Source organism: Musca domestica, unplaced genomic scaffold (assembly GCF_030504385.1).
Source record: "Musca domestica strain aabys unplaced genomic scaffold, Musca_domestica.polishedcontigs.V.1.1 14, whole genome shotgun sequence".
NCBI classification, from domain to species: Eukaryota; Metazoa; Arthropoda; class Insecta; order Diptera; family Muscidae; genus Musca; species Musca domestica.
The window spans coordinates 3562877-3584027 of NW_026712192.1; the positions used below are offsets into that span (position 1 = coordinate 3562877).

Here is a 21151-nt window from a genome sequence, read left to right on the forward strand (position 1 = left end):
TGGTGCTATATGAAAGCATGGACCTACATGGCCCATTTACGAACTTAATCTGCCTACTGGAAAAATAAACATGTGTGCAAAATGTTAGCCTTTTATCTCAATTCGTTCGAAAGATAGCGTGATTACAACAGACAGACAGATGGGCAGACAGACAGACAGACGGACATCGCTAGATCGACTTAGAATTTTAAGCTGATCAAGAAAATATATACTTTGTTGTGTCTGACATGAGTATTTGGAGGAGCTACAAACGGAATGACAAATTTAATATTCCCTCCATAGTATGGTGGAGGGTATAAAAATATCTATTCAAAGTTATGGAATTCACAGTCCACACTACCACTTCTGGTTAGATATATGCTAAGGAATAGAAATATAAGAAGCGCTATACATATGACACCACATAGGGTTATTTTTGTATCACTATCAACCGTTTTATGAATTATAACTGAAAGTTCTTATCTAATGATTCCTAGACACAGGATTTGAAAAACTCTGGTGTTTTTATACTTTAAGGATTAAAATTGCAAATGAAGTATTTAGCATGGCCTTAAAATCGCCTTTAACATATCATAATTTGAACTTGTTTCAAGATAGCACTGCTTGAAGAGAGGCATTCATTTTTTCAAGTTCGTTTCTTAAGTCTTTTGTTGGGTAAGAGTGTCTCTAAAGAACTAGAGTTGTCCAATGTGGTTCAATTAAATCCAATGTCAATCAAATCACTTGTAAATAAACTTTTTTAATTCCCATAATTTTAAACTTTAATTCCCATAATTTTTGATTTTAACTATTTTCACTAACGTTTTTATACCCTTGGGGGGTATTATACCTTTTCGGGGTATTATAAGTTTGATTGGGCCAGAATTTATGTAACACCTCGAAATATTGGTTTCCCATATAGGAAAGTATATATGGATCTTCCTAGCTCGCCGAGCTGAGTCGATCTAGCTATGTATGTCCGTCCGTCCGTCCGTCCGTCCGTCCGTCCGTCCGTCTGTCCGTCTGTCCATGTTAATTTGTAATCACTCTACAGGTCGCAATTATGGCCCGATCCTCACGAAATTTAAAATGTAGGTGGGGTTAATGTCAGAATAGAACCCTATTTCTTTTGGAGATGATCGCCAAATATTTAGGGGTTGAAATGGACCAAATACTGAAAAAATGTCGGATTTTGCAGTAGCTATACAGGTCGCAATTATAGACCAATCGACACGGAATTTCGCTTGTAGGTAGAATTTAGGGCGGGGAAGAAGCCTACCAAATTGGGTGGTCATGGGATAATATTTAGCGGCTAAAATAAATCATATCTTTTTTGTTGAAAAAATTCAAAATTTTTCATTAAACCGCGAATATTTTAAATCCCGGCGAAATCACAAAGCCATGACAAGGTTACTTCTGATCTTTACATTGATGATCCAACAAATCGGATATATAGCAAAATATGTGCTATATATATGTCTATCAAAGAAGATATGCTTGAAACATCTCATATATATTGAGAACGGCTGAACTGATTTCGACAGTTCTCATTAATTCAGAATGGCCTCTAGGCAGGAAATAAAAAACGTCTAAAAAATCGCATAAAAATGTCTCTCTAAAGATAAAAATATTGATTTTTTAACATTTTCTCATATTTTTTTCAATTTTGTCATATTTTTGGCATATTTTCATTTTGAATTAAACATTTGGTAATATTTCTACAGCTAACAAAACTAAGTAGTTAGGATATCAGGATATCATATACAGATCGCATTTATGGCCCGATCCTTGAAATTTTGCATGGTGATAAGATGAGGGTCAGAGTAGAAGCCTACTCTGTTTGGAGATGATCGCCATATATTTAGGGGTTGAAATGGACCAAAAAACTGCAAAATTGTAAGCAGGTTGTAATTATCAACCGATCCTCACGCACATTTGAATGGGGGTTACCGGACATTGCAAAAGCCAAGCAGTTTTGGATGGCCATCCAAAAATATTCAATGTGGGAAATAGTTTGCCAACTTTTGTAGAAAAATACGAAAATGTCCATTCCAGTGACTTTTTGGAGAATTCACAAATACAGGAAAGACGCACTTCTGACTATTTCGTTAACGCTAATTTCGTTGAAGAATATATTCAAATGCCTGTATCTCATATAGATGCGTTTCAGTCAAAAACCAATAATAAATGTTAATCTTTTGCCACTTCTGAGAGATTATAGGTCTTTGGGAAATATTGGTTCCAGATCTAGGAAGACCATTTAAATAAGTTAAAGTTGCGATTATTCGAAAATTAGAGAACGAAACCTGATGGTTTTTTTTTTATTATTTGTCACAATATCTTGTGGAATTCTTTCGAGTATCTCGCCTATATAAACTGTATCGTTTATTATAGTGTTGTAGGGTATTCAACGGTCGGCCCCGCTCGACTGTAGCCTTTGCTTACTTGTTTTTTATAAATTTTGTTATGAAAAAAATCGTGTTTTCAGGATTCCATTTCATTCCACCGGGTGAGTGTTGGTCACAACATTGCAATTTCAATTAGTATATTTTCCACTTCTCTTGCACTTGGCATGCATGTTTCAGTGTTATTAATAATAAAAATTACTTTCACACCTCTTTCGCTCTCTTTGCCTGCTGCTGTTGCACTTTGCCGAAACAAACTGGCAATTTATCGCAAAAAAAATCGTTTCTTTTTCCAGCGATTTCTTACGTTCACAATGATAACTTTATTTATTTATTTATTTGCTCTTATTTCCATTATTGTGTATTTCGATTTCTTTCATGTCATGTTATGCATTTTGCCTTAACAATCATATTACCTAATTTATTGTTATCGTTATTGTTATTATTAAATAAATAAAATTCACTTTTTTCTTCGTTGCAACAAAAAAAAAAAAAATAACAGGTGTTGAATATTTTTTCAAACTATTTTTTTTTTTTTTGCAACGATCTAATTTTGTTGTGTTTTATTTGTTTATTTTGGTTTCTTTTGTTTTGTTTGTGTTTTAATTTTGTGCAAACTTTATTCACACACACACACTCATACACACGCGAAGGGAATTTTAAACATTGCCGCTAATTTCTTGTTAGCATCACTGTTGCTCTGCAAACGAAGAAAGCCAACCAAGAAAAAAAAACGCTAAAAACAATAAACGACGCGTTTGTAGTTCGAGATCCACGTGCGCTCCTAACAATGTTCACCAAACGTTTGAGCCATGGCTGGCGCATCGCTCAAAAGAAATGCAAAAGAAATTGATCAACAGCAAGCAAGCAAGAAAAGAAGAAGAAGTTGTGGCGTTCAGTGGTGGTGGTGTTTGCAGTGATGGTGATGGAGTTGGTTGGTTCGTCGTTGTGTTTGTTGCCAAAGATGTTGGTTTGGTGGTGATTGGTGTTGCCACTGAAAACTTCTTATTTTTCTGTTGGTTTGGCCAAATTGGTAAAAAAAAATGTACGGACTGGAAAAATGGACATCAGCTGGGTGGAAAATATGGCAAAGACCATACAGACAGGAGTTGCAGAATCAGACTCCTTATGTACCTTCAGTCATATGGCTACAGGGGACCATATGTGCCTCATCGACATAAGTGTTTTATACCCAGGTCTCTTTGGACGAAATACGTTTCAAGACAATTGGAGTCGATCTAGCGGATACTCGAAGGGAGTATCCGTTGTTAATCACATTTGCAGCATTAAAAACTCATAATAGGTCAACATTTTCAAAGAAAATAAAACTGTGCAACAAAATTAATTTTTTGTCAATAATTACAAGGAAAACTCAGAAGATTATGCCATTAAAAAAACGTTAACAAAATGTACGTACTGGAAAGATTGATTTCGTCTGAGTGAAAAATACAGCAAAGACCATACGACATTCCCGCAGGAGTTGTAGAGTAAGTTTCCTTATTATACCCACTGCCATGTGGCTACAGAGGGCCTTATGCATATAATTATTTTAGGACCAGGTCTTTTTGGACGAAATAGTTTCATAGTAATTGGAGTCGATCTAGCGATGTAACGATAATTTTCGATGGGAGTATTCGATGTTATTCTTATTTGCTTCATTGGAATAGGTAAACTCTGCCCACCCCTTCTACTACCTACTTCATAAAAGGCCAAAATTGTCAAAGATGCCCATATGAACAGGACCCATATTCGACGGACCCATGTTTTTTTCGGCCATTTCGATGACTCTTTGGGCCCATTCCAATCGACGAGGCTTGTCCGCAGGGAACAAATGCAAATCAATGCGAATAATCCGTTGTAAAGTGGACCGAGCCATGCCCAACTGCTTAGAACGGCGTTTTTTTGGATGTTCTTGGGGACCTCTCAACACTGGCTCGTACGGCAGCGATATTCTCGGCCGATCGCCTTGGTCGACTTTTATATGGCGTCTTCGGATTAGAAAGAGCCTTACCAGTCGAAAATTAATGGTGTTCTTAGAAGGCGCACTTCTCACATTTTTTAAAAGCACTTCTTCTGTTGAATGTAAATTTGAACTATTTCAGAGCTCTCGCGTGGCGTGTATTTGTTCATGGTAAAATCTGCTTGGACTGGCGCTTCAAACGCGGTATGTCATTAAGCGATGTGACATCTCTGTCAAAAGTTATGGCGTTACCGATGGGTCCGCCGAACAGGGCAACCCTGTATATAATGTCTTCAGCAATATTGCAGACCAGAATTATTTTGGTGGAAAATTGTAACCTTCAACAAAGGGGTCGTTTTGGTTCTTTTTGGAAAATAAGGTTTAAAATTCCCTTTAAACAATCAAAACTGCCTCATAGCAAGTCAAAATAATGTGGAAAATTCCAATTAGACTTGATAGTATTCGTTAGTAGATCAAAACTCCAAAGGAGAATGGGGCCAAAGAACCAAACATTGTTAAGTTCCTTATAACCATATATTTGACCATATACTAAGGGACTCCTATAATTTGAGATATATTTCGCAACTTCTAAGATAGAGCTTTGAAATTTGACAGAGATCTTTGGATTACATAAAGAATCATTGGTACAAATAATGGGTCATATCGGTCAACTTTTTGGGCTAACTCAGATTTCAAGTATTCTTTACTTTTTGGTCATGTTCTTCTTTTAGTTTCGCCAAATTTAAGAATACTAAATATGGTACAATTCAGTACTTTTCATACAATTATAGTACACATTTCCGAAACCACCTCCATATGTCCAGGCCCAAAATGAAAAGAGACCCTAATACCAAATTTCAGATTCCATACACTATTTGTTCACTAAATACCGAATTGTACTAAATATAGTACCATTTAGTACTTTTCATGAACTTGTAGTATTCTTTTCCAAACTACTGTCAAATCTCACCAAATACCAAATGTAGTACCATTCAGTACAAAGTATTCAATTTTTAGTACTTTTAAGGGCTTTTCGTACCCTTTTGGTACGAATTTCCAAAAGCTCTGCCTTATCGCACGCCTACGTATCAAGACTGATTCTCGAGCAAAATTTCAAGATTCTAGCTTCAGCCGTCTTATCTGGACGTTGATTCTGACTCAGTCAATTATTTCACTACTCTTTATACCCTCAGCCATATGGCTAGAGCGGGTATATAACATTTGATACGACCAAAACGTACCTCATAGAAATAACGGTTTTAGACCCCGGTCTCTTTGGACCAAATCCGTTTCAGGACATTTGGAGTCATTCTAGCGATGTCCGTCTGTCTGGCTAATGAGCACGGTAACTCTCGAAGGTAGTGTCCGATTTGATCCAAACTTGGTACATCGTAATATTATTGTCAAACTTATATCCAGTTCGGAGATGGGCCATATCGGTCCACTCCATCCAGTACCTTCCCCACAAAGGCTCAACATTTTGAATAATTATAACTAATATCTATTATAAAATGTGATGTAAGTGTCAGATTATCTTCGAATTACACACATCCCAATATTTTTAACAACCCAAGGTTTGTTGTGAATATGGAGAAAATATATCCACTCCTTCTGGTACCTCCACCACAAAGGGTCAAAATTTGGAATATTCATGAAGCTCATACAATTCGAAAATAACATCCGATTCCATTCCGACTTGATATATCTCAATATTTCTATTAACACAAGATCTGTTATAAAAATGGTAGAGATTGGAGCATTTCTTCTGGTACCTCCCACACAAAAGGTCGAAATTTTGAAAAATAAAACGCTCAAAGAAAGCAACAGTTCGAATAATCATAACTCAAGGCTGGGGGTAAACATCTGTCGGCAAAACCGACTGATACTATTTTACTTGTTTGTATACATATGGATGTACAGAATTCCGCCTTTATAGGTCTTTTGTAGACATAAAAGTAAGGTATTTCAAGTAAAAATTTATATTTTTCTTATGTGCTTAGATGACTCTCCAAATGTATTCTATGTACATGTAGTATTCTTCTCATAGAGGACCAGAAGGTCTTCTTCTCCCATAGAAGACCAAAAGGTCTTCTTCTTCCATAGAAGACCAGAAGGTCTTCTTCTCCCATAAAAGACCAGAAGGTCTTCTTCTCCCATAGAAGACCAGAAGGTCTTCTTCTCCCATAGAAGGCCAGAAGGTCTTCTTCTCCCATAGAAGACCAGAAGGTCTTCTTCTCCCATAGAAGGAGACCTTATAGGCGTCTAAAGATTTTCGGTTAATAAAAAAAACTATCATTGCGTAGAAGCATTTTTAAAGATCCTCATTTTATACGACATTCAAAAGGTCTCCTGTTCATAGAAAAGATTTCATAAGATCTCCAATGGCTCTTCTGTTGAATCTTTATTTTAGAGGTTTTTATACCCTACACCACAAGGTGGTCAGGGTATTATGTCTTTGTGCATTTGTTTGTAACAGGCAAAAGGAAACAAGATAGACCCATAGTTCCTTTTGATGATCTGCACAGAATCACATTCTGAGTCGATTTATGCATGTCCGTCCGTCCGTCCGTCCGTCCGTCTGTCCGTCCGTCTGTCCATGTATTTTTGTAAACAAAGTACAGATCGCATTTTTTGCACTATCCAGATGAAATTTGGCACACATCATTTGTTTGGCCCAAGGACGAACCCTATTGAAATTAGACATAATCGGTCAAAATTTGGATATAGATCCATATATATCTTCGTCCGATTTGCCTTTTATTGTGCACCAAACGTGTAGTATCAGCCCGAATAGTATGGAATTTTGCACATACAACCAAATTAAGCCTGAAAATAAGTATGCCAAATTTGATCGAAATCGGTTCAGATATAGCTATAGCTCCCATATATATTTTTCATCCGATTTGCTATTTTTGTCGTTCGCAGCCGTAATATGCTCTCTGTAACAACAATATTTGGGGAAATATATCAAATACAGCTCAGAAATATATTTGCTAAATTTTATCGAGATCGGTTCAGATTTGGATATAGCTCCCATATATAACTTCGTCCGATTTACCTTTGATTGTGCACCAAACGTCTAATATTTCATCCAAATTGGATGAAATTTGGCACGTACGACCGAACTGAGTCTAGAAGCTAGTATGTCAAATTTGGTGAAGATCGGTTCAGATATAGCTATAGCTCCCATATATACTGTTCATCCGATTCAGGGAAATATATGAAATACAGCTCAGAAATGTCTTTGCCAAATTTTATCGAGATCGGTTTCGATTTGGATATAGCTCGCATATATATTTTTATCCGATTTGAAATTAATTGTGCACCAATTGGGCAAAACAAGTCCGAATTTAAAAGATACAAATGCATCGGTATATTTAGTCCTTTGAACTATAAATTATAATTATAATCATAGCGTGTATGATTGAATTCTCCCATAAAAACTTTTAATTGTTATGTGGCGCTCTACTGAATCAGCAAAGTGGTGTAGGGTATCATAAAGTCAGCCCCGCCCGACTTTAAGACTTTCTTTACTGGTTTTATTAAGGTTGTTACATGCAAAACCTTTCCATATCAATCAATCAATAAATTTTCATCACAACTCAATTTTTGGTCTTAAAATGTTTCCATATGGCATCACTGCTGGTGATAGTATTGATGGCGAAATATTGTTGAGATCTTGTTGTGGTTGTTTCTCTTTTTTCTGTTTTAATTTTTTAGTTGACGTTTGGATACGCGGCTATTGTTTACCTTTCTATGCTGCTAATACAAAACCAATGGCCTAGCCGCTACTATCTACTCAGCGTCGTTGGATTGGTGTTGGAGCTAACCAAGCGGTTTGCTTGTTTATTGAATGCTCAGTTTGTATTGTTTGTTTGGATGGGCTTTGGAAGCTTTAGTTTAGTTAACTGAGAGTGGGCTGCTGCTGCTTCGCCTTATTGTTGTTGTCGATGTGTGCCCGGCCATAATAACGCGCTAAAGATGTAACCGTTTTTGGTTTTTCTTCTTGAATTTTCTTTTTTTTGTTTTTTTTTTTCGATGTTGTTACAGTTTTTGATTTAGTTTTTCCTACAGCTTGCTGTTGCTTTTGTTACGGATTTTATTTTCTATGCTCCGGTAGAGAATTGGTTTCCATTCTTGTTGGGAATCGTCTGGAGTTCATTATGATTATTATGTGATCGCCTACGAATGACCATCACTAATCCATTCTAAGTCTCAACTTTTGAATGGTCAGCAGTGTGTGTGTGTTTTTTTTTTCACTTCTAATTTAATTTCAAATTTACCATAATCATCCTCATTACAAAGCTCTCTTTATTGAGAGCACTCACCTACTCACAGACATTTTTTAACAATTTGCTCTATGCTCTGCTCTACTCTGCTATTGTAGCCGTTAATGTTGTTGCATGATTTGGCATCATTTTTGTTTTTTTTTTTTTTTTTTGTATGTTAGGCTATTATGATTATTATTTTATTATTCCGCAATTTTGTAAAACAAAATTCTTTCCGATTATTTAGTTTTCCATTTTAATTTGGTTCGTTTTTGTTTCACTCATTTTTATAACGGGTGTTTCGTTTTTTTTTTCTTAATTATTCAGTTTTGGGGCACACTCTCTTCGTGAGTGATTGAATGAAGTTTGTGTCTTAAGTCTTTTGTTTTTTATTTTTTTTTTTTTTTTGCAAGCAAATATAATTTAGTTTATGAGTGAATAAATCATGTACAAATATTTAGTTATAAACTAAAAGACATTGTGTTCCAATCTCGTTTCTTTGTAATAAATTCGAAAGCATGTTGTCACACTTGTTGTAAATCTTCTTAGGAAGATTAATTCATGGTCTGATTAATTACAATATTCTGTCGTTTATTTCTGCAACAATGTATGATTTATGCCAGAAGCAATAAATTAGAGTTTTCTTATTGTTTTTTTTTTTTGTTCTGCAACCAAAGGCAAAAAAAATGCAATATTTAAAAGAACAATGTTCTGTAATTGCCCGTTTTTTTTAGTTCTGTGGATAAATTGAGCCATTAAACTTGACAGTGTCAACCTTTTATTATGAGATTTCTTCAAGGAAGCCACGTAGCTCCTATGAAACAGCAATGTCAAGTTTCACAAATCTAGATTTAACCAGTAAGGAAAGGTCAAAAGTCGGGCGGGGCCGACTGTTATTGACAATAAAATATGCAACATTTAGAAGAACTGTATTTCTATTTAAAGTTCTGGAAATGCCTGTTTTTGGGGAGTTCTGTGGACAAATTGGGCTATTAAATTTTGGCAGTGTTAACCTTTCCCTTCAAGGAAGCTATCGAACTTCTATAAAATAGCAATGCCACATATGGTGGACAATAACCGTAAAATCGGATAAAGATGTATATCGAAGGTATATACAAATCTGAACCAATCTCGATAAAATTTGTTGTGGAGTGCATATTATGCATGTTATTGACTTTAAATATATATATGGGAGCTATAGCTATATCGGAACCGATTTTAACTTAAATTTGAAGTACTAGCTTCTTTGTTGAATTCCGTCAGAGGTGACAAAATTCAGTCTATTTGGGCTGATATTAGTCATTTGGCCTATAAACCTAATATAGAATAAAGGTATATATGGGAGATATATCCAAATCTGAACCGATTTTGACAACATTTTAGGCACTTTTTTCTGAGTTGTATCTAATATAAGATAAAGTTAATTGTTGTGGAGTGCATATTAGGCATCTGAGGGTCTTCAAACCCCAAATCGGATTAAACATTTATATGGGAGCTATGGCTATATCTGAACCGATTTTTACTAAATTAGAAGTACTTGCTTCTGGGCTCAAGTCCCAAAATTCAGTCCATTTGGCCTGATTTTAGCCATTTGGAGCACAATAAACCTTATATCGGTTAAAGATATATGAGAGCTATATCCTAATCTGATCCGATCTCGATAAAAAAATTAACAGATGTATTTTTGAGCTCCATAAGTTATCTGGTATCAAATATCATTCATGTGGATTGCAATTTTCCCATGTGAGGAATTGTATGTACTTGCTTCTAGAATCTTGGAATAGAGCAATTATGACAATCGAAGTAGATGAGTATGAATAGTACCAAAAGGTACAACACTGCGCAGTTTTTGTGTTCGCATTTGACTATCGCAAAAAAAAACAAGTAAAAAGGCAGCTAAGTTTGGCAGGACCCATCTTTAAATAACCTCCACCATTTTGAAGGAACTTGAAAAATGTCCAAAAAAATCCGTCGAAAATACCGCTCAAAGCAAACCGTTATGTATGGGCTTTACGAAAACGTGGTTCTGCATAAATAATTTTTGTCATAGGCTGTAGTACTCATTACGAACTTTAAATACGAAATTTGAAACGATTCCGGTAAAAATATAAAAAATAATATCATCGAAATACCGAATAAAGGGAGGTATCGTTATATGGGGGCTATACGAAGACGTGGAACTGCATACACAATTTTTGTCATAGGCTGTAGTACCCTTTATGGACTTCAAACATGAAATTTTAAACAAATCCGGTGAATAATGTCCCTATAATCATCAAAACACCGAATACCGAGAGGCCGAGCCCTCCAACATTTGGAACGAATTTAAAAATTTAAAAAAAAATAAAATTCGTCAAAAATTCTGTAATATAGCAGTATACCATAACAGCCGATGGTCGCTTTCCGCTCGTATAATTCGACCGTGGCATCAGAATAAATGCCGAATATTATCGCGGAAATATTCTGGAGGATGTATTAAAGCCTTGGACACGCAAACATTTTGGCCGCAGACCTTGAACATTCCAACAGGACTCAGCAGCATCGAACTCAGCACGCGTCACCTAACAATGGTTACAAAATGAGGTTCCTCGCTTCTTTTCCAGCGCTAATTAGCCACAAAAATCTCCGGATACCAATCCGTTGGACTATTGTGTCTGGAGTATTTTGGAAAGCAAGGTTGGCACTAAAAAACACCAAAGTGTCGATCACCTCAAGCAAGCGCTTAGCCGGGAATGGGCTAAAATACTGCAGAGCAACATTGGGGCAGCGTGTGACGGTTTCATTAGCCGTTTGAAGGACATAATTCGTGCCAAAGGTGACCAATTCGAACAAATCTAAACTTATTCTAAAATTTGATGCTATTTCCGACTTTTTTTGCTTTCATTTAATAAAATTAAAAAAAAATGTAAAAATTATGTAAAGAATTATGGTGTGCTTAAGGGAATTTATGGTACGTTATATACGATATACGATACTTATCATTATTGATATTAGGGACTTATTATCGAAAACTCTCCAATAAAAGGTCCATCAGGGCTTTGGCATTTTTTTTTTTCATAATTGAAATAATATCAATTACTTATACTCAGATTTTATGAAGAACGCAATTTTCTTTTTTTTGCAACTGATATGAAACAGGTATATCCCATTTCATTTTTGTGGTGCCAAGAATTCCATGGCCAATAATTTTTTTATTTACTAAATATGATAGCTAAGATTTATTTCGAAATTAACAAAAAATTTCACTTGCAAACAACACTTGCATATACCGACAGCATTTTCATTCGGCTTGTGGAGATGTGAATTCGCTAATTAGCAAATGAGAAGAAGAAGTCGGAGATGAAGACGAAAGAAAATAAAACAACTTTTCTTTGGCTGTAGCTGTTAATTCGCAAAGAGTTTTTTTTTTTAACGAATTTTACTTACATTCACTTGCCACTCTGGTGGTTGGTGGAAAATTAGTAGTGTGCTTATGGGGATGTTGGGAATTCACCACGATTTATCACGGCAAATTCTATTGGGGATGTTGATTTGGGTAAATTCACCACGGTGAATTTTAATGGGGATGTTGTCTTGGGAATTGTACCACGGCAAATTCTATTGGGGATGTTGATTAGGGTAAATTCTCCACGGTGAAATATATTGGGGATGTTGTCTTTTGAAATGTACCACGGTGAAATATATTGGGGATGTTGTCTTTTGAAATGTACCACGGTGAAATATATTGGGGATGTTGTCTTTTGAAATGTACCACGGTGAATTATATTGGGGATGTTGTCGTTTGAATTGTACCACGGCAAATTATATTGGGGATGTTGTCTTTTGAATTGTACCACGTCAAATTTTATTGGGGCTGTTGGCGTTGCTAGTTTTAATATGAACTACTAGATGGCGCTAAGTTTAGCGCAGACACGATCCAAAACTGTGTATGGGATGGTGACATTTCAAGTTTTAATATTCACCATTAGCAGAGACACCCTCCGAAAAAAAAAAAAATGTATTATGATCATATCGAGTGGGGCTAAAGAGATTCACCATGTGAGAAGTGAATATAGCAGAAACACATCTGAAAGAGGTAAGTATCGAAGAAAATCATTTTATCTAGATGGCTCTCAGAATGCTTTTATATAGTCAACATGCTGATTACTGCAGTCAAATGTGCTTATTAATTTATTTGAAAACATATATTTCAAGAAATCGACTTCAATAAATGTGATATATTATAGAAGAGTTTCAATTGACAAATATGCTGCAATTATTGATATTTCAGGGGTTTTAATTTCAGCATAGATGAAAATATAAATGAAAATATAGACAAAGAAATGACATCGAAAAATTCCGGAATAATCAAGTGAAATTCTTGAAAAACGATAACGAAGTCGAGTGGGTTGAACACGAAAATCAGCATGTTGGCTATGCAAAACATGATGAGATAAAAAGACAAAACTAACTTTTCGTTGTACTTGTTTTAATTTGTCTATAATTTTAGCGACTCAAAAATGTTCAGTTATTCCCATCGAAACGATATAGGCGACATCTAACGGTGAGTTCCATCCATACTATCCATAAATTATGTTGTAGCATAGACACACTCCAAAACTATTGAAATATGATCATATCGAATGGGGCTAGAGAGATCCACCATATGAGAAGTGAATATAGCAGAGACAAATTTGGTTAGTATCATAGTCAACAAGAAGATGTGTGTTCTATTATTTTGTCCAGATGGCTCTCCAGTCATTTCCCTCGAAACGATATAGGCGACATCTAACCACCAATTAATGTTGTAGCATATACACACTAAAAAAATGCTGCTGTAGCCAATCAAAGCAAATTCTTCTTGTGTGGACAGGCATTTTGATACATTATATCGATCGCTTTTTGATAGTTTTGTCGATGAAGAATTTGTTTACATTATGTAGCAATTTGAGAGAATTGAAACTGAAAGAGTTTCATGACAAACCCTGCATCAATTCGGTATTGAAGATTGAAGGGATTTGAAGAAGGAAACACCATTGTTTACATTAACTAACAATTGGATTTCTGTGAAATGGATATGAGAATTTGGGGGGAAGCGTTGTTGCAGAGTTTCATGACAAATTCTGCTTCAACGATAGATTGGAGCATGAATGAGAACATGCTTAACTATGCTCAAAATTAAAAACTCTAGTAACTCTGTAATATTGTGAAATTCGCGTTAAATATTCGTATATATAGAAGACAATTTCAAGTAAGGCTCACAGTATAAAATTAAACATTGAACGTGATATTATGGCGAACGCAGATTTAATAAACTTATTCAATTCTTTCAGTTATAAAAAAATAATAACTTTGAAAGAAATGGAGGATAACAAAGAATACAACATCCATGGCGCCTTTAGAACAAATACAAAATATGGGGAAAGAATTGTGCTGAAAATTAATGATGCTATCCTCTATTTGCCGTCAAGATTCCTCTCGCTGGCGGATGAATACATAAAAGAAATAGCTGGTGGGGGTTATTCTGTGACGAAAACTGTGTTGAAAGATGGAAGCGGAAAGAGTCTTTACAAACTAGAATTAAAACATTTGGATCAACCAGATTATTTTTATCAACCATATTTAACATAAACTGAAAAGTAAATAAATATTTTGTTTGAAACTAAAAATTGCAAGCTGTTTTCATTTTAATGTGTGCAGAGAAATATTTCAGTTTATTAGTGAAGCTTTAGAAAGGAAGATGTCTCTTCTTAATAAGGAAGACGAACGCTTAAAAACCTTTGCTCGCTGGCCTTTAAATTATCCAGATCCCAAGACAATGGCTGCAGTAGGACTTTATTATACTGGAGTAGGAGATATTACCAGATGTTATTTTTGTAAAGTAAACATTCATAGTTGGGATCAAACTGATTGTCCTGTTACTGAGCATTCAAGGTTGACATATCGTTGCCCATTACTGGAAGGGTGTGAAACAACTAATGTCCCAACTATTTCAAAAAATTGGAATTGTACACCTTCTGAAATTGGTGTAGATGTTTGTGGTCGTGGAGCGAGTAAATGTTCACCCATTTTCTTATTATTGTTCACTTTCATTACCTTTAATGCTTTAAATAAAGTTTTATGCAAATAATACAGTTGCTTGTTTTTATTTATTAACTTTATTAATTTCATCGTCTAGTATGTAGCCAAGTTCTTTCCAGTTTTGTTCAATGAATACAAATATCTTAAATATATTATTTACGGCACACTTAAATCTAGTGTCCAAATGTATAGGACAGTTTGTAAAATAATTTTGGCAAGCTCGAAGTTTCATATTATTTTCTAAATTTATAATGGTAGAATGAATATATTTCTGTAAAAAGATTTTCTTTTCTTGTCCAACAACAAAAATATATTGATAATTGTTCAATGGTGTAAGAGCTTTCTCGACATCATTATAATTTTTTTCTCCATCTGTCCAATCTAAGCCATTCACATGTGTCTTGGTGTAGGCATTTGTTCTGCATGCTTCCCCAGTAAGTTCTTTTATATTAAAAGGTGGACGAAACAAAAAATAATGTGGAACAACAGAAGCACCACACATATATGATAGTTCCTTCACGAAAATACTCTTGTGGTTTCCATGGCAATATTGAAAATCAACCAGTGCAATATCCGATCTATTGATTTCAATCATCTTCTTAGGAAAGTTGAATTTGAATGGAGGGGATATCATCGATGTTGGAGTATTTATAAAATTTTGTTCATGTCCAATAAAAACTTTAAACAAAGATGTCCACAATTGTATGTATGAAATCGTTGATCTCTTTTATAATTGTATGTAATAGCTGGTCCCAAATAGCGTAAAACTTCTATCGGGGGTTGAAGATTACCGAAACTGTCGTAATAGTCGATATTATTATTGATTTTATTATATGCCACCCAATGCGTGCCAGGTCCACTGCTAACATCCAAATTTATGATACCACATTCAATTCGATGTGGTTTCTTAGGTAGATTATCACGCATATAAACACCTCTAAAGTGAGGTATATATTTTTTCCCAAAAAAACTAATATTTACATCGGTTAGAGGACCTTTGGGTAGCTGCTTAATTAGTTTTTTGGAGTTTTATTTTCATCAACATAAATTCCATAGCCCTTTTTATATGGTTTGAGATAGAGACCTTTACCCATAGCTATAGCTTCTATTGTTTTGTTATGTCTGGTTTGTTCATCCAACTCTTGTTTGGCTTTTTTTGCATTTAAAACGGCATTGGTAATTGCTGAACTACCCGATGCTAAGGCTCCCAATGCTCCTAATCCAGTTAGAATGGGAATGAGAGGAAGAAATCCACCTCTTTTGGGCACGCTTATTACTCGCGGTATAACGACCTTTGATTTTTTTCCTCGAAACGTCTTTTGTATTTCATGTCTAGCTATTTTTATGGCTTCATCAATATCAGTTGGTTTTTTGCTTTTAAGGGAACTTGTAGCTTTTTTTAAAGCGTTTTTAAAAAGTTGTTGACCCAATATTTGTTTGGGGTTTTTATTACCCATGCCTAGCTTTGTCTTAGCCTTCATTATGTTAGTTACAAGATATGCGCTAATTTTTTCTCCAATGTTACTATTTTTCGATTTTACTCGCTCCCAAGCCCGTTCAGTTAGTTCACGATCAGCAATGTGACGTTGTTCAATATCTTTATTTTGTGAATAGGCAATATCGTGTGCTCTACACGCTGCATCTAATGGATTAATACCTTGATCTCCTCTTTGAATACGTTTTTCTAGCTTTGTTCCAGGTCCACAAAATTGATATCCTGGTAAATGAAGTTCAACGGGTAAAGAGTTAATCAACTTATTTACCAGTCCTCCTCCTTGAACGTGTTTCTTTCTAATAAATCGCTTCGTGTTGTAAACAATCATTTTATACTTTTTAGCGGGACGCTGAACGAAAGAAATATCGATATTTGATTATATTATAAATATGAATGTTTTCTTAAAACTACTCATTAGTTTAAATCATGAGATTACTGGAACAACAAGCTAAAATAATTGTTCAAAATGTGGATTTTATGCAAAGAAAGACCCCTCGACATAGTACTTTGCTGCCTGATTCTATACGAGCCTTAATAGTAGGACCATCAAATTGTGGAAAGACTAATGTGATGCTTAGTTTGATAGAAAGCCCCAATGGATTAAAATTTGAAAATGTTTACATTTACTCAAAATCGCTGTATCAGACAAAATATGAGTACCTAAAGAAACTGATATCCACTATAAAGGGGATGAGATTGTATACATTTAATAACAATGACGATGTTATACAAACGGACGAAATAAAGCCAAACTCAATCATGATTTTTGATGATGTTGCATGCGATAAACAAAACAACATTAAAAATTACTTCAGTATGGGGCGACATAAGAATGTTGATTCGTTTTATTTGTGTCAAACATACACACGTATACCAAAACATTTATTGCGTGATAATGCGAATTTTATAATCGTGTTTAAACAAGATGATCTGAATTTAAGACATATATTTAATGATCACGTCGGATGTGACATTAGTTTTGAAGATTTCAAAAAAATTTGTCATGAATGCTGGAAGGAAAAGTATGGATTTCTAACGATTTCCAAGGATGACGAAATTCACTCTGGAAGATACAGAAAAGGCTTTCATATATTTATTCAACCTTAATATTATTTAATGTATTTGCAAATGTTAATTTATATTAGTGCACCTACAGCCATGGAGGAGGAAATGCTGAAACGGCTTGTTAAGTCCAGAAATGTCTTGAAAAAGAAATTTCAAAGCATTAAAATGGGTGAAGAAGCTAAAACTACAGAATTGAAAAATACTTTCAAACCAATAACGGAGCCAATAAACAAACTACTAAAGCTTTCAACTGAAAATACTTCCAAAATGATTATGCCTAAGAAAGAGAAAATGGAAATGTACAGAGATTCTATTATTACAAGTACACCCCTTAAGAATTATAAACCAGATGTTAAGTTAGATTCCAATGCATTGGAGGGGTTAAAGCATAAAGTAGATTACACACAAAATTTCGATTCCTTTAATACATCACAAGACGACGACAAATTTTATTCCAACAATGAGGAACCTATGAATCTATCATTCTTGAAGAAAATTAAAAAACTAGATGTAGTCTATGGTCCACACAAAGATAACAATGGAGAATGGAGATTTGGGGACCAACCACTCAAAATAAGCAATGAAAAGATTATGATTGGAAATAAAAATTGGGCATTAACACCCGGTTTGTTTGAACTGTTGTTTTATCAAGACCCCAAGAACTATGATCATACAGAACTCGATATTTACAAAACAATATTATTAGACACAAATGCGCATAAAATAAACTATGAATCTAATGGACGAACAAAGTCCAACAGGGGACAAAAATATAAGAAAATAATAAAAAATATAATAGAGGATACTCACAGCGGCAAAGGCTTACTGACAATAAATCCTGGTAAACCCAACTATATATACTGGGACGATCCCAACGAATTGATAGAACGATTAAAGCTGTTGTTGGCATCACAACAAGCCGGAAACAATAACCATACTAATGAAATTGTTTCTATTATCGAGGAACTGCGAGAAGGAAATATAATATATTAAATAATACTCTCAAGGAGCATACAACATATGACTGTTGACAAGTTTGGACATCATTACAATCAAAAAAATCAATCAATAGCAGTGAGAGAAAATGTTTCGAGATTATTGGGAGTCAATATTGATGAAGATAACAACCTTAACGTGCAAAATAAAAAGATTAGGAATGTTGCATCTCCAGCAGAAGGAGCGGATGCGGTCAACCAAGCATACGTACATACGCAAATCAAGCACATTCAAGAAATTTTAAAGAAAAATTTCATTCAAGAGTGCACCTTCCTAAGAGAAGAAATATCACAACTCAAACGTTCACAAAACGAAATATTTAAAGCCTTATCGCAAGCTCCATTCAACTCACCAGCTTTAATATATCATACCGAATAAAACAATGGAAAAGCGGGGTTTGGTAAATGAACTTCATCATCAAGCACGAAAAAACTTTCCAAGACGAAGGGTTATTACAAAGGGTATTGATGATCTCTGGCAAGCAGATTTAGTTGAAATGGGCAGTTACTCAAAAGCAAACAAGGGGTTCCGATTTTTGTTAACTGTCATCGATACATTTTCGAAATTCGCATGGTGTGAAGCCCTTAAAACAAAAACGGCAACGGATGTTTCTATGGCTTTTGAAAAAATCTTACAAAGAGGAAGAATTCCAAAAAATTTGCAAACCGATGATGGAAAAGAATTTTTCAACACAGATTTTAAAAAACTAATGCAGAAATATTCCATAAACCACTACTCCACATATAGTGTATTGAAGGCCTCAATTGTTGAGCGTTTTAATAGAACTTTGAAGTCGCTAATGTGGAAGGAGTTCAGTTATAATGGGAATTATCTATGGATTGATGTTTATAGAGAATTGGTTAAACAATACAATAAAACACCTCATCGAACAATAAAAATGGCCCCTATTCAAGTAAATTCATCGAATGAGAAGGCATTGTTGCAATCTGCTTATAACCACTTAAAAATTTTTAGGAGACAAAACTTTCGTGTGGGTGATCATGTACGCATTAGCAAATATAAACATCAATTTGAAAAGGGATACACGCCAAATTGGACTACGGAAATATTCAAGATAAGAACAATAAGAATAACAAACCCCGCTACTTATTTATTAGAAGACTATGAAGGAAATCCCATCCAAGGATGTTTCTACAAAGAAGAACTTTTACCCACAAAATATCCCAACACGTATTTAGTTGAGAAAATTTTAAAAACAAAAGGTAATAAAGTCTTGGTTAAGTGGCTGGGATTCTCAGACAAACATAATTCATGGATAGATAAGAATCATATCATATAATCTTAATATGTAGATATACAATATACAAGCATATATTTAAATAAATAAAAACCCATATATACGTATGCATATTTTGTGTTTCAATTATTACGACAAAGAATTTTGCAATGTCAAGAACGTTTACTGTGTCCGGTAAATCTCCAATTCTACATTCAACATATTTACCCCCAATTGAATTGGGAAATAGTAGTTATGAGTGTTGCCTAATAGATTTCCAATCATACAATTCAATACCCAATGTGGATAATGATAACAATCTCTTTCACATTGGAGACAATATTATAAAAATACCTATAGGATCCTATGAATTGCAAGATATTGCGAATTACTTGGAAACGGAATATAAAACTATCCACGAGAATAGATCCATTGAAATTAAGGCGAATAATAATACGCTAAAAGTAGAAATCGTGTCTTCTCATGATCCTATTTACTTTGATAAAGAAAAATCTATAGGCAAGCTTTTTGGTTTTACCGAAAAAATCTTAGAATCTGGGAAAAAACATACTTCAAACCTTCAAGTCGACATTTTAAAGGTTAATGCCATACAAATACACTGCAATATTGTAACTGGATCATTCATGAATGGGTCGCCAACGCATATTCTACATGAATTTGCTCTTAATGTTCCTCCGGGATATAAATTGGTAGAGAGACCAATGAATCTCATTTATTTACCAGTGAACGTCAAAGAAATCGGTCGTCTGGAGATAAAGATAGTAGATCAAGAAGGTCGCTTTATAAATTTTAGAGAGGAAGAAATCACGCTACGTATTCATATAAGACCAATGCAATCATGATTATCTACAATAAATACAATCATAAACAAATACCAAGACACATTCAACACAAAGTTGTCAAACCGACAAGACCTACAATTTCAAAGGAAAATAAAGAGTTTTTAAAACTTATTAAGCTTAAAGTCAAACCAAATGTCTGAAATACTTAACATTAATGAGCGTCCATTCTCGGATGAGAATATTGTAAAGAGAGACTACCACAGCTATGTTCCATATATTCAATCATTTAAAAATAATGATGAAATTCGGATAAGTATACAAAATCAGGATCTTTACATACTTCCATCGGAGAGTTATCTATTCATTGAAGGAAATTTGAAAAATAGCAAGGGAGAAGTATCGCAAAATGCAAGACTGAGAAATAATTGTGTGGGATACATGTTTGATGAAATTCGCTATGAACTAAATGGTGTTGAAATTGATCGTACTCGTTATCTAGGAATAACTACAGAAATTAAAAATTGGATTTCTCTAAGCGAATCCGAAAGTAAGGTTATGAGCAAAGCGGGATGGAAAGCTGATAATGATTTATCAGTAGGATACTTTAATTTTTGTGTACCCTTAAACCGTCTACTAGGGTTCGCAGAGGACTTTGATAAAGTAATTTGCAACAGCAAGCATGACTTGATTCTTTTGCGTAGTGCCAACGATAAAAATGTGTGTTATTCAACCATGGATACGGAGGAAATTAAACTCACCATAACAAATGTTGTATGGAAAGTACAACACATTCAATTATCAGACTATAGAAAAATCAGCTTCTTGAAAACTATTAAGGATGGAAAAGCGTTGCCTTTAGCATTCCGCAGCTGGGACTGCTACT

General features: G+C 34.6%; 1 protein-coding gene across 1 annotated transcript in view; it reads right to left on the reverse strand.

Annotated features, from left to right (window-relative positions):
• Positions 1-21151, reverse strand: part of LOC101899134 (homeobox protein 2) — a 237322-nt gene that overhangs the window by 189885 nt on the left and 26286 nt on the right. The window lies entirely within an intron of this gene.